The 19,851-nt window shown below is 53.8% G+C and overlaps 1 protein-coding gene across 2 annotated transcripts in view; it reads left to right on the forward strand.

Moving 5' to 3' along the window:
- The first annotated feature begins 11,268 nt into the window (after positions 1-11,268).
- The window catches only part of CDH22 (cadherin 22), an 85,684-nt gene continuing 77,101 nt past the window's right edge, over positions 11,269-19,851 (forward strand). The window contains exon 1 of one of the 2 annotated variants that reach the window (XM_075768630.1): positions 11,269-11,497. The gene's annotated coding sequence lies outside the window, so the exon portion shown is untranslated. Of the gene's footprint in view, positions 11,724-19,851 lie in introns of both variants that reach the window. The other variant, XM_075768629.1, reaches the window with a different exon arrangement.

A 19,851-nucleotide genomic window follows, 5' to 3' on the forward strand; every position in this document is an offset into this window, starting at 1 on the left:
TCTGCTCTCAGCCTGGGCTGGACACTCTTACACAGCTCTACTCCCTCTGCGTGCATTTCCTGCTCTTTTCTCACTCCATCTACGCCACCAAGAGAGGACAGAGGGCCGTGAGGAGTTAGAAGAGGTAACAGAGCTGAGCACCCAGGACCACCAAGCCCCACCAGCCTTCTCAGCCTCAGGTTCCCTTATCTTCCATGGTACTCAGAGAACTGCCAGTGTCAGACCCTGCTCGCACCCAGCTTCCCCATCCTGGCCTGGCTCTGGTCCTGAATATATTTTTACATTTTATGACTCTCAGAGGTTTTTAAATTTAATGGGTTCTTTTTTTTCTTTCTTCCTTCTTATCACCTGAGCTGGATCCTCTCTGAGCTGCTGCCAGCTCCAGGGATTACAAGTGAATAATTTAGGTCTGATGGTGCGTTTGAAGTTTAAGAGAAGGAAGTGGCATGCGTAGCCTGCTCCTCATCCCTGCCCCAGGGCCGTGGTGCAGGCTGCTGCTGTTTCTCCAAAGGCAATTTCAAGGATTCCCAAAGGAGCCACGCTCTGACCATTGCAAGGCCCTACTCGGGCATGGCCTCCCAGATCCTGGCAGCCTGGCGGCCGAGGCTCCCAAGGCCCCGCGGGGACAAGGGGCTCGTTTTCGCCCAGCTGCCGTTACAGGCTGCTGCTCTGGGAGGGTGCAGCTCCCCAGCACCAGCACTGAGCCGGTGCCCGTGTGAGGGACTCGGGGCCTTGCTTGCCAGCCCAGGGCCAGGAGGGTTAAATGCCAAACCAGTGCGTGTGTGTCTTGGCAGCTCTGAAGCGTAGTGAAGCAGGCAGTGGGCAAACATGACCTGCTGGAGAGCTGACTTAGGGGCTAGCTGCCGCTGGGCTGCCTCTAGGGCCACCGGTTTGTTGTCTCCAGAGGCTGGTGGAGGAAGGAAGGACTTGCAGTGTGCTGAGCAATGGCAACGCAGAGCCTTTGGCTGGCTTGCTCGTCTTTGCTGAGTGTGGAGGACACTGCTGCTCCACTCTCCCAGGCTGCATTGGACTCCCCAGGCGCAGAAGCAGACGAGACTTCCCTCCCCATGTCCCGGGGGGGTGTGCGCTGCCATCGGTGATCTCTGTGGTCTGTGCTTGCACAATGTCAAATGTTGCTAGCTCTCAGGACAGGGGGCACAGAAAGATTCTCTGGGAAATTATTTTTACCCCCCCATGACGGACTGTTCAGAAAGCTAAGTCACTTTTGTCAGCAGCCCCAAGGGAGGCAATCTTTTCCCCAGGCGAATACTTCTCTATGCAAGGTGGCTCTGACAAAATTTAAGTATGAACTTTAATGGTTTCCAGGAGCTCTTGGAAGAACTAACAAACATATCACAGGGTCCAGCGTTAAATCCTTCCCTGCTGGGATGCAGTAGAGAACGGAAACTGTCAGGCAGTTTGAGATCCACTTAACAGCAATTAGTGCAGATGAAAGAAGCACTAACACGAAAGCCCCAGTCTCTGTGCCTCGGGTGGGAGGAGGAAAGGAATGTGTAAGAGAAAATGTAAACATGACAAAATGTGGCTGTGTATCCCACAAAACAATGAATCATTTTAACATTTCCAATCCTTTTCATGCAAGCAGAAACAGTCGATCAATATGTGACAGAATTAAAGACCTGCAGTAAAACCTTGGAGCTGAGGATCTGTGAGAATTGTGAACACAGACTAATCTGCAGAATTCTGCATGCAGCATAAAAGGAAAGGCAAGTGTATGTACAAAAGCCAGAAGCTGCAACAGCAGAAGTCTGCTGGGCAAGAGGACCCCTCTGCCCACCCAGAGGAGCACCCATTGGAGAGGAGAAACCATCGCTGGCAACAGATATGGAGCATCTACAGAAAGTAGAAGTATTTCCCAGAAAACTCCAAGTTACAGCAAATGTGGCCCTAAACCATATCCTTGTAAAAGCCTGCAAAATGTGATTCAGAAGGTGTGTTCATAAAAGCTGCAGCCATAGCCATGGCTCTGGAGGACTTTCAGATGGTAAGAGCATCTCATAGACTTTACCCTGTGAAGAGGTGAAAACAGTCGAGAGATGCCATTCTATGATTCTATGGCACAGCTAATTTCAAGATAAAGACGATTTCAAGGTAGGTTTCTGGGACGATATCCCTGGAAAAAGGAAAGGCATGCGTACAACAGCTAACCAGGTGAAGACTTAGTTGTATGCACAAAGGGTGTGATGGACTATGTTTGAGTCTATTCTAAAAATACCTATACCAGGCCATTTGAAAAGTAGTAGGGAAGATGCAATTGCACAGTTTTGAAATACTAACATTTTTGAAAGCTAGGATCATTCTCTGGATCCTGGTAATTGAGTGAGCAGAGGAGCTCAACATGAGGCACTTACAACATGTCTTTTGGGAGGTTCAGATTCCTGCAGTTGCACTTTGGAAAAGCTGTAGAAGCTTATCATATACAGAGAAGCCTGTAACAGCAACAGCAGAACAGTCAATGGCACAAGGAAAGCATAACTTTAAAGAGAACTCAGTACAACAGGGGCTGCCAGGGGCATGCATGAAGCCGGGGGATTGACTGGACATGCACAGATATTGTCTGTTAAAAGCAGTGGATCTAATAGCAGTGGTGGCTGAGCAGGATTTGAGTCAGAGGGGACTGGGCATGGTGAAAGATAAGCAGAGCTGGGTTTGATGCCGCACCTGCTTCCTTTCCCTTTGGCGCAGGAGGGCTTTGCTGGTCCCTCCCAGCCACACGACAGTGGTCTTTGCAACCCAGAGCGCATATCCTTCAGAGTGCTGGACTCAGCACCAGTGTACTCCAGAAGTGATCAGATCACTCTGCTTTTCTGGGGTGTGCGTCCAAAGACAATCCTAGTGCCAGAAATAAACAACTATTTTCCAGCTTACATCGTCTCCACAGCTTTTTGCAGCCAGATTGTGGCTTTCACTGCACCACAGTTCTCCTGCCATTGTTATGGGAAGATTACGATTGCTCTGAGTTCTGTTTCTCTCTGCTCTTGGCTGATGTCAGGGCCACAGAAGAGTGCGTGTGAATGTGTGTGAGAGTGGTTGTGCATGCATGTGTGTTTACTAGGGAGAGAATGACAAAAGGAGGCTGTATCATGCTCCTCCTGCCAGTTAACCCTGTCCTAAGCTTTCCATCTAGCTGGGACCCTTGGATGCAGCCCAGACCTGACAGCCTGAACCTCTGCCTTTCCTCCATTTCCTTTGCTTTGTTACATTGCATATCTAGAGCATAGCTTCAGTTATCCACTCTCTTGCAACACCTAGGTGGTAAGCTGTGCATCTAGCCGTAGGTCTTGGGAGCAAACGCAGCTTGGGATGAGTGCCTGTGCCACCGACGGAAGGACATTGTGCGAACACGTCCCACAGCGGGGGGGTCGTTCTCCCCGGGTCACCTCTCGGTCCCACTGTCTGCCTGCCCACTAGCAGAGCCAAACACATGCCACTGGGCTTTCTTCAGGCCATAGTCTGGAACACAACCAGCAAGGCAATTGCTGAATGACTGCTACAAATAACTGCCCCAACCATTAATTTTTATAGGTTGAGTGGCAGCATTTCATGCTGGGCATAACCAGCAGTGGAGATCAAAGCTCGAAGCCAAATAGACATCACAGAGCCAGTACAAATGCTATTTATTAAAGAAATGTCTGGATTGCAGAGGAAGCAGAAAGGTGCATCTTGAAAGGAACCTTTAACGCGTGTGAGTGAAAAGCAACAAGAGCCGGGAAGCAAGGGGAGCTGCCAGAGGCAACAGCTAACAGACCTGGTCCTGGGGTGAGCTGGCAGCAGGGAACATGTGGCTGGGAGCCAAAGGGTAAGTTGCACTGCTTCATCTGTAGCCATAAAAGCAAGAACTGAGCGAAGGGGCTCCCCAAACTGAGCTGAGAGGAAAGAAAGTGCTGCTGGGGAAGGGGGTATCCCCAGGCTGCCATGGGGAACTGCTGGTCTTTACTATGGTCTGTGCAGCAAAACTAATAACCATGCACTCCAGTCAGCAGGGTACGTTGGCATTTCTGCACCCTTCAGCACTGGAGCAGGGACTCCAGCTCCCACCTCGTGGTCCAGATCCAGTGCGTCAGCTGCTGAGCTCGTCTGAGCAGACTCCCCATCCATCCCTTCCCCGTGTGTCAGCACAGCCACTCCAGGCTGGGCTCCAAGCCCTCCTTCCCCATCACTGCAAACAGGCTGCCCCATGCAAGGACAAGTTTCCACCTTCAAACAGCAAACTGGGCCCTCTCTTCCAGTTGTACATACTTGTTGTGGTTTAACTCAGCAGGCAGCTGAAACAACCACACAGCCTCAGTGGGATGGGGCAGAGAATTGGAAAGAAAAAAGGTAAAACTCGTGGGTTGAGATAAAGACAGTTTAATAGGACAGAAAAGGAATATAATAACAATAATAACAATTATAATAATAACAAACAACAACAACAATAATAATAATAATAGAATATACAAAACAAGCAATCCACGGCACAATTACTCACCACTCACTAACTGATGCCCAGCTAGTTCCTGAGCTGCAGTCGCGCCCCTGGCCAGCTTCACCCCAGTTACATACCAAGCATGACGTCACACGGTATGGAATAGCTCTTTGGTCAGTTTGGGTCAGCTGTCCTGGCTATGTCCCCTCCCAGCTTCTTGTGCACCCCCAGCCTCCTCGCTGGTGGGGCAGTGTGAGAACCTGAAAAGTCCTTGACTTGGTGTAAACATTGCCTAGCAACAGCTAAAACATCAGTGTGTTATGAGCATTATTCTCATCCTAAACCCAAACCACAGCACTATACGCACTACTAGGAAGAAAATTAACTCTATCCCAGACAAAACCAGGACAATACTTACAAGGATACTTATGGGGGTGAGCACCACACAGGCCACCCTTGCCTTCTTCAGCAACACCTCCCTGGCCTCAGGCCTTGCATTTTCACTTGCTAACCCCTGCACCGCAGCCTGTCCTGCCGTGCCAGCCTCTCAGCTGGGGGTATGGCATGCGCATGCCTGTCCCCAGCCCGGAGTCACTCTGAGCAGCAGAATCTGCTGCATTAGGTCGATTTCAAGAGCCCCTGCAGGTCAGTTAGCAATTACCTGCACCAGATACGTGCTTGGAAAGGAGCTTCTGATCTCTTCAATGCACTCGTTTTCCTCTTTCAATTTCAAATTCGCCTCACTGGAAATAGGCACTTCAGCCTCTTTTACAGACCATGGTAAATTAGGATTTCGTCCAGTTCTGTTGGTTTTGCTGATACAGATGTTTTTCCCTACAGAGGCGATGCCATGGCCAATCTGAGGTGTGTCCAGACCCCTTCCATTCAAACTCTTCCAGCTGAGCCTGCAGGTGATGTCATGGTACGCAGAATATTTCTGCACAGACCGCTGGCCCTAGCGTGTGCTGAGGAGCCTCTCCCAGGATGGGCACCCTGGTGCCAAAGCTCTTGTTAGCAGTTCAGGCTGGTGCCCCGCGTTGTTGAGACACGGCCAGTGATCAAAGCCGTTCCCTCCCTTACAGAGTCAGCTGCAGTGCGAGTTTCCTATCTCCATACTCCGGTCTTGTCCTGGAAGGAAAAGGACCGGAAAGAAGGAAAGCCGATGTCTTTGCATCTGTCCTTATCCTTGTGTGGAAACCTGACTGCCAACAACTTGTCACAAAGATGTTTTCTACAGTGGCGTACGTCATGCTGGGCTCTTCCAACGTAGCACTGGTCACACTGTGGGAATGCTCCGGCTGGTTCGTTACGCTGCTCAGCTGAGGAAGACAGGTTCTCCTGCTAGTGCCCGAGGACATGCTCCCAAGGGAAGGGAGCTGCACTGCAATGCTGCAGCTGGTGCATCTGCGGCAGTCTCTGGGGCCAGTGCAGAGCCATCCCCCAGCGCTCCGCTCCGCAGGCTCAGCTGTCTGCGTGCAGGCTGCTGGGGAAGGGGTCTGATGGTTTGCCACTGGCCTCTTCACAGGGCTCCTGGGGCCTGATGCGAAGTCACACGACACCCTATCCCAAACCAGCGGTTCAATGCTCAGAGGCAGAAGCAATTTTACATAAAGTTCAATTAAATATTTGCTTTATAATTGCGCAACAAATTATTCATAAAGGCATTGGAATCTAATCACAAGGCTGACACCGTGGAGTCTGCAAATGACACAGTACTTGGGGAGAATAAAGATGGGGGGCTGCTGCCAGGCTCTGGTGACAGGCAGTGCCTAAATGTGTGGGACAGTGGGAATGCTCCCAGGAAAAGACTCGAAGCAGCATCAAAGAGCCTCAGCAAGGCAGGGACTTTTGGCTGGCAGGAGTACATGGGGTGGCACATGAGACATGGCTCTGGGCAACAGATTGGGGGTTTTGGCCCGTGTATGCTCAGCAAACTTAGGACAGCGCTGGGCTGTGTCCCTCCCAACCATGTTGTGTCAGCTCCATCTTGCTGTGGACACATTCTGTGTCGTATTAAAGGCATGTCCCCAGCTCTGCAGGACTGTGTCAGCATAGAATTGCTGCCTTGCCCCTGTGTCCAGCAGGAATCACAGTGCTGGGCCTTTTAGGGGGTGTAGAGCCTGTGGGGTATGAAGAAAGTCAAGTGGTGCAGCCAGCCCATGGGGTCTGGCAGAATCCAGGAAAGGCAGGGAGCAATCCGGGCATGTAACGTGGCATCCCACATTGCAGCCCCCAGGGGACAGGCAGTGTGAGGCAAGGACGTGCTGCTTGCAAGAGCTGGCTGCTAAGCACAGCAGGAGTGAATGTGACCACCCAGGGACCCTCTGCAGGGAGTCTGGCAGGGGCACTTGCTCCCATGCAGCCTTCGTGGTATCCTGAGCTGCAGCTCTGGAGCAAAGCCCTCTCTGCCAGTCCTAACACCCAGTGTTCAGCTCCTTTCAGGCTGAACTTGGAGGGCTGCAGACAGACTCCTGCACCCCATGAAGAGCGAGACTGGTGGGACTGAGCTGTGTGAATCTGTTTGTTCTGCTGAGATGAGGTGGGGTGAAGTCAGAGAATGAAAACAGGTCTGCTGGGCAGATGCTGAGCACCTGATCTCTGCAGCCAGATATTTCTTTGCCTAGCAAGCACCCATCCATCCCAGACTCTGTCCCCTGCTGTCATCCTGGGCAGTGGGCTGCAGACTGTCCATGTCCCGCCAGGGAGAAGCCCTGCAGGGCACCCAGCGTCAGGTAGGCTCTGACTGACAGGGGAGCTGGATCCTGGACAGAGAGCTGGACTGGAGATGGATTGCCTGCCAGCCAAATGTGGACATTAGACAGGGAGTTAGATTAATGGGCGCTGGCTCTGCCAACAGAGAGGTGAGTCACAGAGCTTGTCCTGTGCTGGATCTGTTTCTCCAATAGGGAAGAAGTAGGAGGATTTAGCGAGATTAGTCTCTCATAGAGTTGTGAGAATAGCCAGGGTTCACGGGCTTCTCAGCAACAAATTTCCAAGTAAGCAGACAGCACTTTGACTTGCTCTATGTGACACAGCACAACTCTGTACTGGTAACTCCGGAATTCCCTGCCACTGGTCACAGGTAAGATCGACCATACTTCTGTGCTCACACCTGAACCCCGCAAAGCACAGGCTGCAAGAAGCACCAAGGCAGCAGTGGCTCGAAAGCATTTCTTTCCTGAATTTTCCTGAAGTCGTTGTCTGCAGCTGCTCTACCCCAAACAATGCTGGACCCTGCACAGAACAGATGAGAAACTGGTAAGAAAAGAACTCCTTTTGGCAGCTGAGAGGGGTTGGTGACACATCAGCTGGGAGGGTTTGCCAGGTCTCTCTATCTTTGCATGGAGGAGAAGCAGGGAGCAGGACTGGACAAGAGCCAGAGCATCTTTCCTGGTGTGATCAGCTCTTCCCTCTGGCTAGCAGTTTGTGATACAGCAGGAACGACAGACCTGGCGGGAGCTGTGAGAGGGGAGGGAGAGCAGCTCAGTCATGGCTACCTTTTGGTAGGAGGTGATGGGGAGGTCTTGGGCACCCCTGTGTCTGCCCCTCCCAGCACTGAACTCACCAGGCAGGAGGATGAGGCCAGGAAGAGGAAATCTTGGTAAATGGGGTTTTTGTTGTGTTTACAGGAACTGTGGAGAGAGATCCTCAGTGCTGGTGAACCAGAGAGATTTTCTTGGAGAAGGCAAATTTCCATCCCACGTTGGGAGTCCTATTTTTTTCTGGTATTTCTTTAGTTGTTCATGTCATGGCTCTTCAGTCTAAGCAGTTTTACAAATGTGTTGTGGAGATGAAAGCACCAGGGAAAGCTGCTCAGGATCAGGTTGGAAAAGCTTTTAACTTTCAACTCCTTACAGACAAAGGCACACAGAGGAAGCGAGGGGGGGGTGCAAAGACTGGGAAAAGGAAGAGGAAGGAGCAAAAAGAGATAAGGAGAATAGATGAGTGAAAGGGACAGAGCAGAGAAGAAAAATCAAGACAAGAAAAGGAACAAGTCACTAGCAGAAAGAAAGGGAGAGATAGGGAGAGAACAAAGCAAAGGGGCCTGGAGCTCAATGAGATGGGGAGAGTATATCAGAATAAGGGAAGAGTGCTGCAGGTAGGGGAGAGCTAAGAAATACAAAAGAGCTATTTGAATGCTGGGATAAAGCGATGATGGGAATCAGAGGAAAGGAGAAGCCAGATGAGGACTAAATTCCCATGGAGATAAAGGGGACGGCAGCAAAGTCAAAAGATAACCCATCCATCCTTCTGTCACTGAGAATACAAGACAGGACATGAAAGTGACATGTCGACTTTTGAGACAGGCTGTGGGACAGAGCTATGGAGGCTGCGTTCAGTGTTCACACGTGTGGGGAGCCACGCTCCCAAAGGGAGTGATCATGTCACGGGTGGTCCTTGTTCTCCTGCTTTGCATCCTCCATCATCCCTTCCCCACAGTGCATGGGGCGGCTCTTGGCCTGTGCTGCTGCGTGACCTGGGCATACTCTGAAGCGCTGCTGATTGCAGGTCTCACGGAAGGACTGTCATGATGTTCCAGGGCTCTGTGGGGCTCCTTTGGGAGCTGGGCTGGGGTGGGCCCTTATCAGCACCCTGCAGGGCAGCAGCAAGAGGGCATAGAATCATCGACTCATCGCATCATAGAAGAGTTTGGGTTGGAAGAGACCTTTAAAGGTCATCTAGTCCAACCCCCACTGCAATGAGCAGGGACATCTTCAACTGGATCAGGCATGGAGCAGCTGGGACACAGGGGAGGGGGTGGTGGCAGGAGAGACAAACCTTCCCTGGCTCCAGAGTAAGGGGGTCTTAGCAAAAACAGATTGGAAAAGGGCACCACAATACAGACAAGTGCTGGAACCATCTCCACCCAGTATCACACCGGTTTATTGGGTGCTTTCTGCCGGGGGGGCTCAGCTCCATCTGTGCTGCCACTGCACTGTGAGACGCAGCCTCTTGGCTGTCCCAGGGAAAGGATCTGGGTGTTCCCAGTGCCTGTGTCAATGCTGGCACAAGAGCCTAGCAGCTGTCCCAGGGCTAGACTGGCACTGAGCAAGGTCTCTGTTTGCAGACAGTGGAGCAGCTGTGCTCCACGCTTTGCTCCTTTCCCTACAAGAGCATCAGGCACAAGTGGGATCTACTTTGGCAGCAGTGCTTGCAGCTGGGAGGTTTCTCGCTCTCACGCTGGGACTGAGGATATTTCTAGATGCTTCCATGACTGAAGGGGCTGATATGGAGCATTTCCTAGGTCTCCTTCAGGGCCCCAGTGGCCTTTGAGGGTGGGAGTCATGCAGCAGTATGAGGACAGGAAGCCTTGTGCCAGCCAGTGCAAAGGTGGGGAGGACAGCTGCCTGAGCCCGCTGCTGGATCTGTGCCCTGCCTGTCTCTTGGCCCTGGAACGGAGGAGTCACTCCTCCTGGATTCATGCTGTGGTTATAAACCTCTCTCTTTTGCTTTCCGTCCGCCTCTCTCTGACCTGCAGGCCGCCTGCCTGTGCAGGAAGCACCAGACCCAGGTGGTTTGTGGATAACCTGCTGCTGGGTTACCACTGTTTCTTGGCCTGTATTGGCCATGCAGAAGATTTGCTTGCCTTGCACAAGGCACTGCACTGCACACATGGAGCAACAGGGTGTTCCTTTCTCTGGTGTTCCCTCATGTTCTTTCCGTGGCCAAACTCCAAGGCCCAGTACCAGAGACTGCTCTGGAAGCAGGAGAGCATGTTCTTCAGGTAAAACATGAGACCCTGGACAGCAGAGACTGGAAAATGTCCCACTGGTGGCTGTTTGTCTGAGATGTGGCTAAACCCTGACTTGCATGATCAGATTTATCTGTCCCAAAATGATATTGCAGCCTCACCAGCCTTGAGCTTCTTCCCTGCTTCCACCTTCCACCCATCCTGATCATGCCCAGAGTGGTTGGTAAACTTGGCGCTCTGCTGTGGATCCTGCTGGTATGTGCCTCTCTCCTGCAGGCAGCAAGCTGTGCAGCCGTTCCTGCCCCTGCGACCCCAGAGTGCTGCTGAGCCGGGATGGTGCCCGCCATGGTTCAAGCGGGGTTCTGGGGGTGGCACCTGAGACCTGGGGTGGGTGCTGAGGATGCCAGCTGCCATGGCTGCCCAGGTGCACATCGGAGGGGGAGGTCTGCCAGCCCTAGCTCCAGCCCCTGCGGTGCCCAGAGCCTACCCGGCATGCCCAGAGCCCCTACGAGAGCTCCTGCCAAGCTGCCAGTGGGCCATTGGGATCTGGCCCCATTCAAGGGCCAGGGAAGGGTGGGCTGGGGTCTCCCTGACCTGCTGGATGCCCTGGCACCCCGGCACAGTGCTGCGCTCCCGTGCACAGAGTTTGTGCGTTCTCAGCCCCGGGTGCTGCCCGGCGTTGGTGCTCGGAGAGGCCGGGCCTGAGCCGGGGGAGGCAAGCTCAGCCCCTGCCCCCAGCGCCGCGGCTCTCTCTGCCTCCAGGGCGGCCCTGCCCGCTCCCGACGGTGCCCGGGCAGGCACGGGACTGGGGTCAGCGGAGGGGACGGGGGTGCCCGGGCACCGCAGGGCTGCTGACACCGCAGGGCTGCGGGCAGCCCCTCCCCGCCCTCCCGGGGGCCGCGGCAGCCCGCGGGGGGGAGCGGCTTGTCCCCAGGGCCGGGGCCGGGCGGGCCCCGAGGGCAGGGGTGGGGTAGGGCCTGGAGCCGCGTCCCGAGGCACGGAGCGGGCCGGTCCCAGGGGCGGGGTCCCCAGGGCCGGTTCCCCGCGGCCGGTGTCTAGGGGAGGTTCCCCAGGGCCGGCTGCCCGGGGCCGGTCCCGGGCGGGGACCCGGCGCTGCATTCTCAGAGTCTCCAGCAGAGGCTGGGCTGGGCTGGGCAGGGCTGGCGGGGAAGGAGGGAAGGAAGGGAGCGAAGGAAGCGAGGGGGAGGAAGGCGGCTCTCGCCGCACATGCATCCCCAGCCACACACCCCGCCGCCCGCGCCCCGCCTCGCGCCGTGCCCGCCCGGTGCCGGCAGCCGGCTCCGCTCGCCGCCGGTCGGGGCTCCGCACTGCCCGCCGCGCCGAGGCTGCGATCCGCTCCGGGCCGGGGCGCCGAGGCTACGATCCGCTCCCTGCTCGGCAGCCGGGGGTGGGGGGGCTCCGCTCCGTGCTCGGCTGCCGGGGCGCTCCGCTCCGTGCTCGGCTACCGGGGCGAACCGCTCCGTGGTCTGCTGCCGGGGCGCTCCGCTCCGTGCCGGTGCGCCGCGCCGCCCGGGTGCCGCGCAGGATGCCGCGGGAGGCCGAGCGCCCTGCGCGGGGGGGCCGCCGCGGCCGCCGCCCCAGGTAAGAACCGGTGCGGGCGGCGGGCTCGGCGGGGCGGGCACCGCGGGGGAGCCCAACTTCTCCGTCCCTCGCCGCGCCGCAAACTTTGCCGCCGCTCGGCGGGGCTGCGGCTGGCGCTCCCCGCAGGTGAGTGCGGGCTCGGCCCTGCCCCCGGCCGCCCCGGGACCGCGGGCTGCAGCCGGGGTCGCCGCCACCTCGGGCCGCACAGCCCCGGCACCCCGGGGTGCCCCCGAATTCGCGCCGGGGCGGGAGCGCTGGGTCGCTTCAGTGTTGGAGGGCCGGTGATGCTGGAGATGTTGTGCCCCTTTGGGCATCGCTGCCAGGGTGCTTAGCGTGTGGTGCCCAGGGCTCCAGCACCGGCTCTGTCAGCAGCAGGGTTCCAGCATACCCTTCAATTAAAGCGCTCGGGTGCTTAAAGAGCTGCAGCTCATTTTTAAACCGGTGGTATCTTAAAACATCCTCTTTGGGCTCCTTCCTATCCAAGAGCTATCTCCCCATTTTTCTTGCTGAGACCAGAGCCCTTCATGCTAGTTACCACAGGGGCTTTGCTTGGGGATGGGTGTGTGGACGTGAGCCGAGATGCCCGAGGAGTCCTGCCCGAGTCCTTTTAGCAGGCAGGGTAACATCTCTCTTTACAGAGCCACATTTTTCTAACAACAAACTAAAAATAACTGTGCTAAAACTAGCACTTTCCTCATTTAAAATGTGGTTCCCAAATGGCTGTGCACAGGCCTTCTGGGAGCAAGTGCTGCAGCCACGTCTGCTCCTCCTGCATGCCCGGCTACAGCAGCTCGTCCAGGCCCAGAGCTGCCAGCGCCGAGTGTGTCTTACTGAGCGTCCTGGGAGCACATCCTGTGGCAGCCAGGCTCCTGCGGTCGCTCGCCGTGCCGGCAGGGGAAGGAGGGATGTAGTAGATGCCTCTGTTCTCTTTTTTGTTTGATTTGTGACAGTTGTAACATCCCTTACAATCTGGGGAGATCTGTGTTGTCTTTTCTTCTAACCTCATTTTATGCACGAACAAGACCAGTTACAGGGATGATGGTGTAGATAGCAGCAAAGAGAGGCAGGCTCAGAGTTCAGACATAACTTCATTAGACAGTGCAGTGCATCGCAGTGAAGCCTTTGGACCTGAGAGAGCTGAGAAGGACGGCTCCACCAGAGCTCTGCTTCTCCAGAGCTTGCTTGTATGGTGTGAGGAAATAAATGGGGAGATGTGTCTCTCTGTCCCTGCTACGAGGCTGGTACTACGCTGTTAAAATACCATGCGTCGCAACGACAGCCAATACCATAGTCTTGCACACCACCCAGGAAATCTCAGATGATGACTGCTTCTTTGGGACCTGTTTCTATCTCTTCAGAGTACCTGATGTTCAGAGAATGGCTGAAGCCTGCGGTCTCTGTACTTGTAGGTCTTGTGTCCAGCTCAGACAGAGCCTGGGCTTTGCCGGTTTTCCCTTATGAGACTGGTGGATGCTCTCCACCTCTTTCATGAGCACTGTGTAAGGAGTATTTGCAGCAAACAATTATCAGGGTTGGAGATCATGATCCTGGTATGTCAGTTTTCAAATGCTGAAAATAAATTGCTTCTCTGGCTTTGGGTGTCACATAGCAGGGAGAAATGGAAACAAGAGTCTGGAACGGTTTTCCTGTACTGACACTGTGTGTGTTTGTGTTCAAGGCCAAAGGGTGGTTGTCCTGCTCATTGATGAGATCCCTGAAAATGTTGACAGTACCCTGAGTGCAGCACAGGGTAGAGCCCACTAAAATCTGAATAAGCTGCCCCAGATTCTGTCCTGACTTTTGTATCGCGTACACCTCTCTGCTCCAGTGAGGTGGGAGTCAGAGCAAGTGAGGCTTGGTCTCTGTATGAAATGCTGGTTGCTGAGTAATACAACGTTGAAATTGGTGGGCTTGTGAAAGAAAAAGTATGTGCTGTTTCATAGGTAAAAGGAGCCAGCTTTGTTCCTGCCTAAAAAAAGAAAAAAAAAAAAGCCCTTTGCTTTTTGGTGCATTGGCACTTTATATGATATGGTGATTTCATACCTAGGACAGGGAAGTGGCTACTGAAACAAGGTCAATTTTAAAACTCTTTTTCAAAAGAAGCTAGCAGGTCTCCGGAAAAAAAATGAAAAGGCTGTCGGTGGGTTAAAAATAACAGTTAAAATCCTATTTTTCCGAGCTCTGTGTCAAATAATATGATATTTTCATGATTTAAAATGCAATATCATATTTGAAAAAATCCATAATTCCTTGCTTGTATGTAAGGATTCTCAGAATAGGGCAATAATTTACTGTTTGTTGTGTGTATTGTCTGATCAGCTTTTTGGTTTTTTTTTCACTTTGAAAATGATAGTAAGCTAGCAGGCTTGTTTCCTAGCAAATTTTACTTTTGTGCTCCTAATCACTAGCCCACAGTAGTAAAATTTGGTTGCAAATATTGTGGGGGAATGTTTGTTTGTTTGAAACCCCTTTTGCTACCCACGAACTTTATTTCGTTCGAAGGATTAGATTGTTCCTTGAAGCTAGGAAACAAAAATGGACTTCAGGTGGGATTTGAGCTGATGTTATTCCTTTAAAGTATAATTGCATATTTTTCAAATAATTATTTTTATATTTTGAAAGCCCATATTTGAAAAGTAAAGAAAAACAGATTAAAGAAGAAATAGTGTGGTGATACGTGTGTTCTTTCGGCATCAGGTCGCTAAACCCTATTTCTACGTAAGAATACAACCATGTATGAATTTGTGTCGTTATCTTTTAACTATGTGGTTATGCAACTGTGTTTGGGTTTACAAGCAATGACACTTCTCTGCAGATAAGTCCGTACATACCCCGAGGCACGGGCCATTTTGAGTGATCTGCTTTTTTGAAAAATTACATGTAAAGATTAGGTGGGTGTGAGTCCCCACAAGATTCCTCGCCTGAGGTGGTAGGTGGACATGGTGTACAGCGCCTTGCTGTTCGCCGAATCTCTTTTGTCTCTACCACCAGTTTATGCCATGGCATTTCCTTGCAGGGAAGGGTGGCCGATGGGAAGGGATGTAACCAGCTTTGCCTCAGACGCTGGTTGGGGACCTGAGAGCATCCTGCCCTGCACCCTTGGCACTTGCCGGCTCCTTGCTCTCCAGCTGGCCGGGCTCTCCCCGTGTTACCTTTCCTTGGGTGATGTCTGTGTGGGGCTGTGCCCTGCGCAGGTGAGGGTGCAGAGCTCTGCCCCTTGGATTTGGCTACTCTAGCATTTGCAGGGCTCATGCCTCCACGTCCCTGTGAGCCGTGTTGCTTGTGAAGCGCAGTCCCTGCTCCACCCCAGCTTTGTGGCTGGGTTTGGGCAGCAGATTGCTGCCTGTCAGCCTTCCCTGCTCCCGTGCAGACCTGGTGTATGGGGAGCTCATTGCAGGGGTTTGGGCTGGGACTCACCCATTCAGCTAGCATGGGTTGGGTGCCCACTACGTGCTCAGCCCTGTGGGGCAGCTGCAGCTACATCCAGTTTGTGGGTTGGTTTCTGCTTCAGAGAGCTGTGGAGGGGGCAGTGGAGGGGCTCTCTGGTCCTGCCGGTAGCCACTGCAGAGACCCATCCTCCCGGTTCACAATTTCTTTTTCATTTAATCATCACTTTTTATTATTTGCAAAGTCCGTAAAAGGAATGCAGCACATTACAGTAATTTTCAGTCTTACCCTTTGCAACAACCCTGTTTACAGAGACTAGTCCAGACTTTAGTGTTTCCTTCATTTTTTTTTCTTTTCATTGTCTTTTGTGCTGCTGCTGAGAGGAGATAGTTCTGTGTTACCCTGTTGGGGAAGTCTTGTTGGGTGGCATTTTAGAGCTGGTTCTACAGTGCAATGTCTGGGTAGCAAAAGTGCTCGTCTTCTTCAGCAATCTGTGCCTTCCCTAATCCCACAAGGCCCGCCGGGATGCCCGCAGAGGGTGTAGGTTCTTTCTTTTTCCTACAGAAACTGTGGGTTGGTGATGCCGTTCCTCTGATCTTCTTGCAGTGTGGTTTGAGTTCTCCCTGCAAATGGACGTCTCCGACTCTTTGCCAGGGTTACGGCACCTTCTCTTTTTTCCTTTGAGGACTTGGGGGACACTGTGGGCATGTGGTAGGTGGCAGCCAGGTGTGGAGCCCGCTGCAGCTGCAAAGCTCCCTTTGCCATTAACAGTACCTGGTGCACGTAAGGGGATACACGGCACTACTCAGAGGTGGGAGCATGAGGAGAGACTGTTCACGGCGCATGGGTTGGTCTGTGCCTCAGCGGGTTGGGCATGGCTTTTGGCAAGGGCCGGGTTTGGACTGGATCATTCCCTTCTGCTAAACCTACAAGCAGTGCTGAAAACCAAAGTGCTTTGCAGAAAGTGTCTCCTTTCTGTTGGGTGCCCCATCTCAGGACAGCTCACTAAACACAAGTGAGGGTTATAATACTCATTGCAAGCTAATAACATTTTTTTCAACAAATGGCAGCACTTCTCTGGAACCCCAGTCCTGCCCTGCTTCTCTTGTTTGTGGGAAATCTGCACTTGCCTCCTCTCTGCGTGCTGTGCCCCGTTCTGCTGCCCTGCTTGTCCTCACTTCCTTGCCTCTCACTCTGGCTCTGGCACGGCCATCAACGAGCCTGGAGAAATAAGCCCAACAGAGCTCATTCAGTTTTGACTTTACTCAGTGCTACGCTTCCTAATTTCAGATCTCTTGTGAGAGAGCTATGCCTTAGCTCACTCGCCGCAGGAGGGAGACTCTGGGCAAGGCGCCTATTAACACTACTACCCAGCTGTTGTGTGCGGGGTCTGCCCCACAGAGAGCAACCTTGCCTGTCTCACACGCTCTGTCACTGCTGTCGCCTGCGCTGAATTTGCCCCTGAGGGGCCGATGATGGAAGCTGTGGCTGCGATGGAGGTGATGCTGGGCCTGGTGCTTGTCAGCAACAGCCACGGATCTGCAGCTGCCCTGCGGAATCATTTAGCCGGGTGCTAACCGAGCGGAGCTGGGAGCATCCTGCCCTGGTTTAGGAGGCGGCGTGCCAGGGCCAGCCGCTGCATAGGGTGAAGCGGTCCTGTGCTCTGGCCTCAGCAGCTGTGTGAGCCTTGCTGACTGGGAAGGCCTTCCAGGGAGTCGTGAAAGCAGAACTGTTTGTCCAGCACCTTTTTGCAGATACTCCTTACCCCTCTTTGTTGCTCCTCCCTGCTACAATACTCCAGAGAACACCAAGGGAAAGGAGACGTAGGATTGCTGACATTGCCCCACTCACCATTGCCACTTCAGGTGGGTTTTTGTTAATCTCTTCCTAATTAACAGTAGCTGGTGGCATTAACAACTGCAGGTGACTTGAAGCCTGAGGCCCTCAACTCACCTGAAGCTGTTGATGGGCAGAAGCTTTCTGCAGCCAATGATGGGATGTGAAGGGAGTCGCCATAGAAACATCTTGGGCAATAAATGGAGCCTCAAATGCTTTGAATTCCTTTTAGCAGAAGCCTATGTGTGAGTGTGGGCACGGGCAGGTAGTTGTGTGCACGTGGATGGGGAAAGGTGTGTGTGCCCAGCAGGGTGAGGAGCGGGACTTTTGGAAACAGCAGCTGCAGGAGCAAGCACAGGATTTAAGCGCTGCTTTGGTAAGCTAGCATTTCTCTGAGGTTTTGATTGTAAAACTGAGTCAGAGCTGGAGTGTGTGAAATGGTCCTGATGCTGGTCTGGCAGGAGAGAGCTCCCTCTTGCAGATGAGGTGTCTCGGGTGCCTTACAGCACGCAGCCCCTCCTGTGTGCTGCAGCCACAGGCTTGGGGGGCAGGCAGGGAAGCCTTGTCCCGCAGCGTGGTGCGCAGCAGCACCTGGGAACTCAGCACCGCCTCTGCTGGTGGCACCCATCTGGCTCTGACCTTCTTTCCTGACCACTGCTGCCCTTCCCCGTGGTTTGGCACTCGGGAGCTGTGTGCAGGCAGATCCCAGCTTACGGAGGGTCTGAGGTGCCGTGCCCACCCGAGAGGCACTGGAGCTGGGTACCCCAGGATGTGCATCCTCCACCCCCAGGCCCTGTCCTGGCTCTGCCCCCCACCGCCTTCCCCGGCGGAGCCTGGATTCCCCTTGCTGGCGGTTCACTTGTGGGTCACTTGGGGGCTGGGGAGCCTGATGGCAGGCTGTGGGGCAGGTCGCTCCTCTGGGTCTGAGCCCCCACATGAGCCAGGGTCAGGAGGGACAGACAAAGGTTTGCCTGTTCCAGAGGCTTAGAAACCTTCGTGGTCTGGCTGTCCCAGGACAGAAGGGTCCTGGGACCCTTGGGACAGACCCTTGTTCTGGCAGCTGCTTTCTGCTGTGGGATGGCTGTTCCTCCTGTGCGGGATGCCCTGTGCAAGACAGTAGCTTCTGTGTGTTCCTGGGGATGCTGTGCGTCTTTCTCCAGTCCTGCTACCTTGCATCTCTGTCTGTCACACTGGGATTATCTCCCTCTGCTCCTACTGCTGCTGCTTCCTGGAATCCCAAATCCCCAAAATGCTGTTTCTCCAGTAATCCTTGTCATTAAAAGTAGCTCCTAAGCTCAGAGCACCTCCTCCTCTCCACAACCAGCACCCTGTCACCTTCTCTAGAGAGAAGCAGTTTGAGATGGGTGTGTACTAAAAGTGAGCAAATGAGCTTATTAACCTGGGATGGGATACTGCCCCTGCCCCCCCCCCCGCTACCAAACTCCAGAGTTACCCTTGGATCCTTCTGGGTTTTCATTATTCTATCTTTTAACAGTGTGAAAACATGTTTTCTGCCTTGTTGTTATGGCCATGACAACAAGGCACGTGGCTGGTGGTGGTGGTGTTGTGCATGTGTGGGAGAGGCATTGTTCCCCCCGTCACTAGAGTCTAGAAGGTCGAGGACATATGGGTGAGGGGTTCCTTCAAGAGCTGGACTTCACCAGATTTCTGAGCTTGGCTGCCTTCCCACTTATGAAATACAGCTGAACCTTTTGATAGCGGGTAGGAATAGCTGAGCATCAGCAGAGTCCTTAAGAAATTACATCCCTGCTTAAACTTTTGAAAGTCAGCTGAACACCTGTTTGGTACAGCCCTCCTGGGCTGTTCCTCAAGGACATGATGCTTTTGCGATAAAACTCCAGCTCCAGTCATGCTGTCCAGAGGCGGGGTGCACCTGTGCTGGGCATCCCCACCTGCACCGCAGGAGACGGGGAACCTTCCCGTGCCAGACCTGGCGCTTGCTCTGGCGGTGCCCGCCACCGAGGTGCGAGGTCAGCTCTGCCCGCCGCTGGTGCGTGGCCGGGCTGGCACCCAGGGCCTGGCCCCGAGCCCTGGAGCAGCTGCAGGCAGCGAGCAGGCAGTGAGAGGGCGTGGGGCTCTTCCTCGGGCCGCGTGCCGGCAGAGGGAGCCATGCATCCTCCTTTCATATGCACAGCCTGACATGCCAATTAACGAATTAATTTGAAAGGTGCTGTGAGAGATGAGATTAGAACCAGGACGCTCCACTGGGCAATGGCTCAGCTAGTCTCGCTGTGGCTGAGAAGTGACCGTGTCCTTCCCAAATCCCTCCTCTCTGCGTTGCCACCCAAGTTCATCTCTCAGGTGAACCCTTGGGTGGGTTTGATCTGGCCCAGCTTGTGGTGGCCGTGCAAGGCACGAACGGCCTCCATGGTGGGTATGGCAGAGGTTGATGCCAGCGCCTTGGTCAGCTGAGTGTGTGGGCGGTGGGCAAGCCACAGGCACGCAGCGGACCGGGGCTGCAACTGTGAGGTTCCACGTGCTCTGGGATGAGTGACCAGGGACTGTGGCTGAGCCTGCAGATGAAGACATGGCCTTGCTTTGCCTTGCCCAGGACTTGGCAATGGATAAGCTAAGGCAGACAAGAGCTTGTGAGCTGGTGCTGGGGTTGTGAAGTTTGACATCATTAGTCCTGCCTACAGGACTGACTGTTGTGCTGCAGACAATGCTGCTCCCTTCCTTGGTACCACAGAGCGATTGAGGCATAAAGTGAAATGCGAGCACTGAACCTTCCCCAGCTGGAGTAGCAACCACAGGTGAGCATTTCTGGATTTTGTCTGAAGAAGCTGTTTACATTTTTGTGTGATGGGAGACTCATGGCGGGAAGGATGCTGGAACCATCAGTTCAGGCTTGGATTGGTTTTACACCTAGAGTGTTGATGTGCTT

This window comes from Balearica regulorum, chromosome 16 (assembly GCF_011004875.1).
Source record: "Balearica regulorum gibbericeps isolate bBalReg1 chromosome 16, bBalReg1.pri, whole genome shotgun sequence".
NCBI lineage: Eukaryota > Metazoa > Chordata > Aves > Gruiformes > Gruidae > Balearica > Balearica regulorum.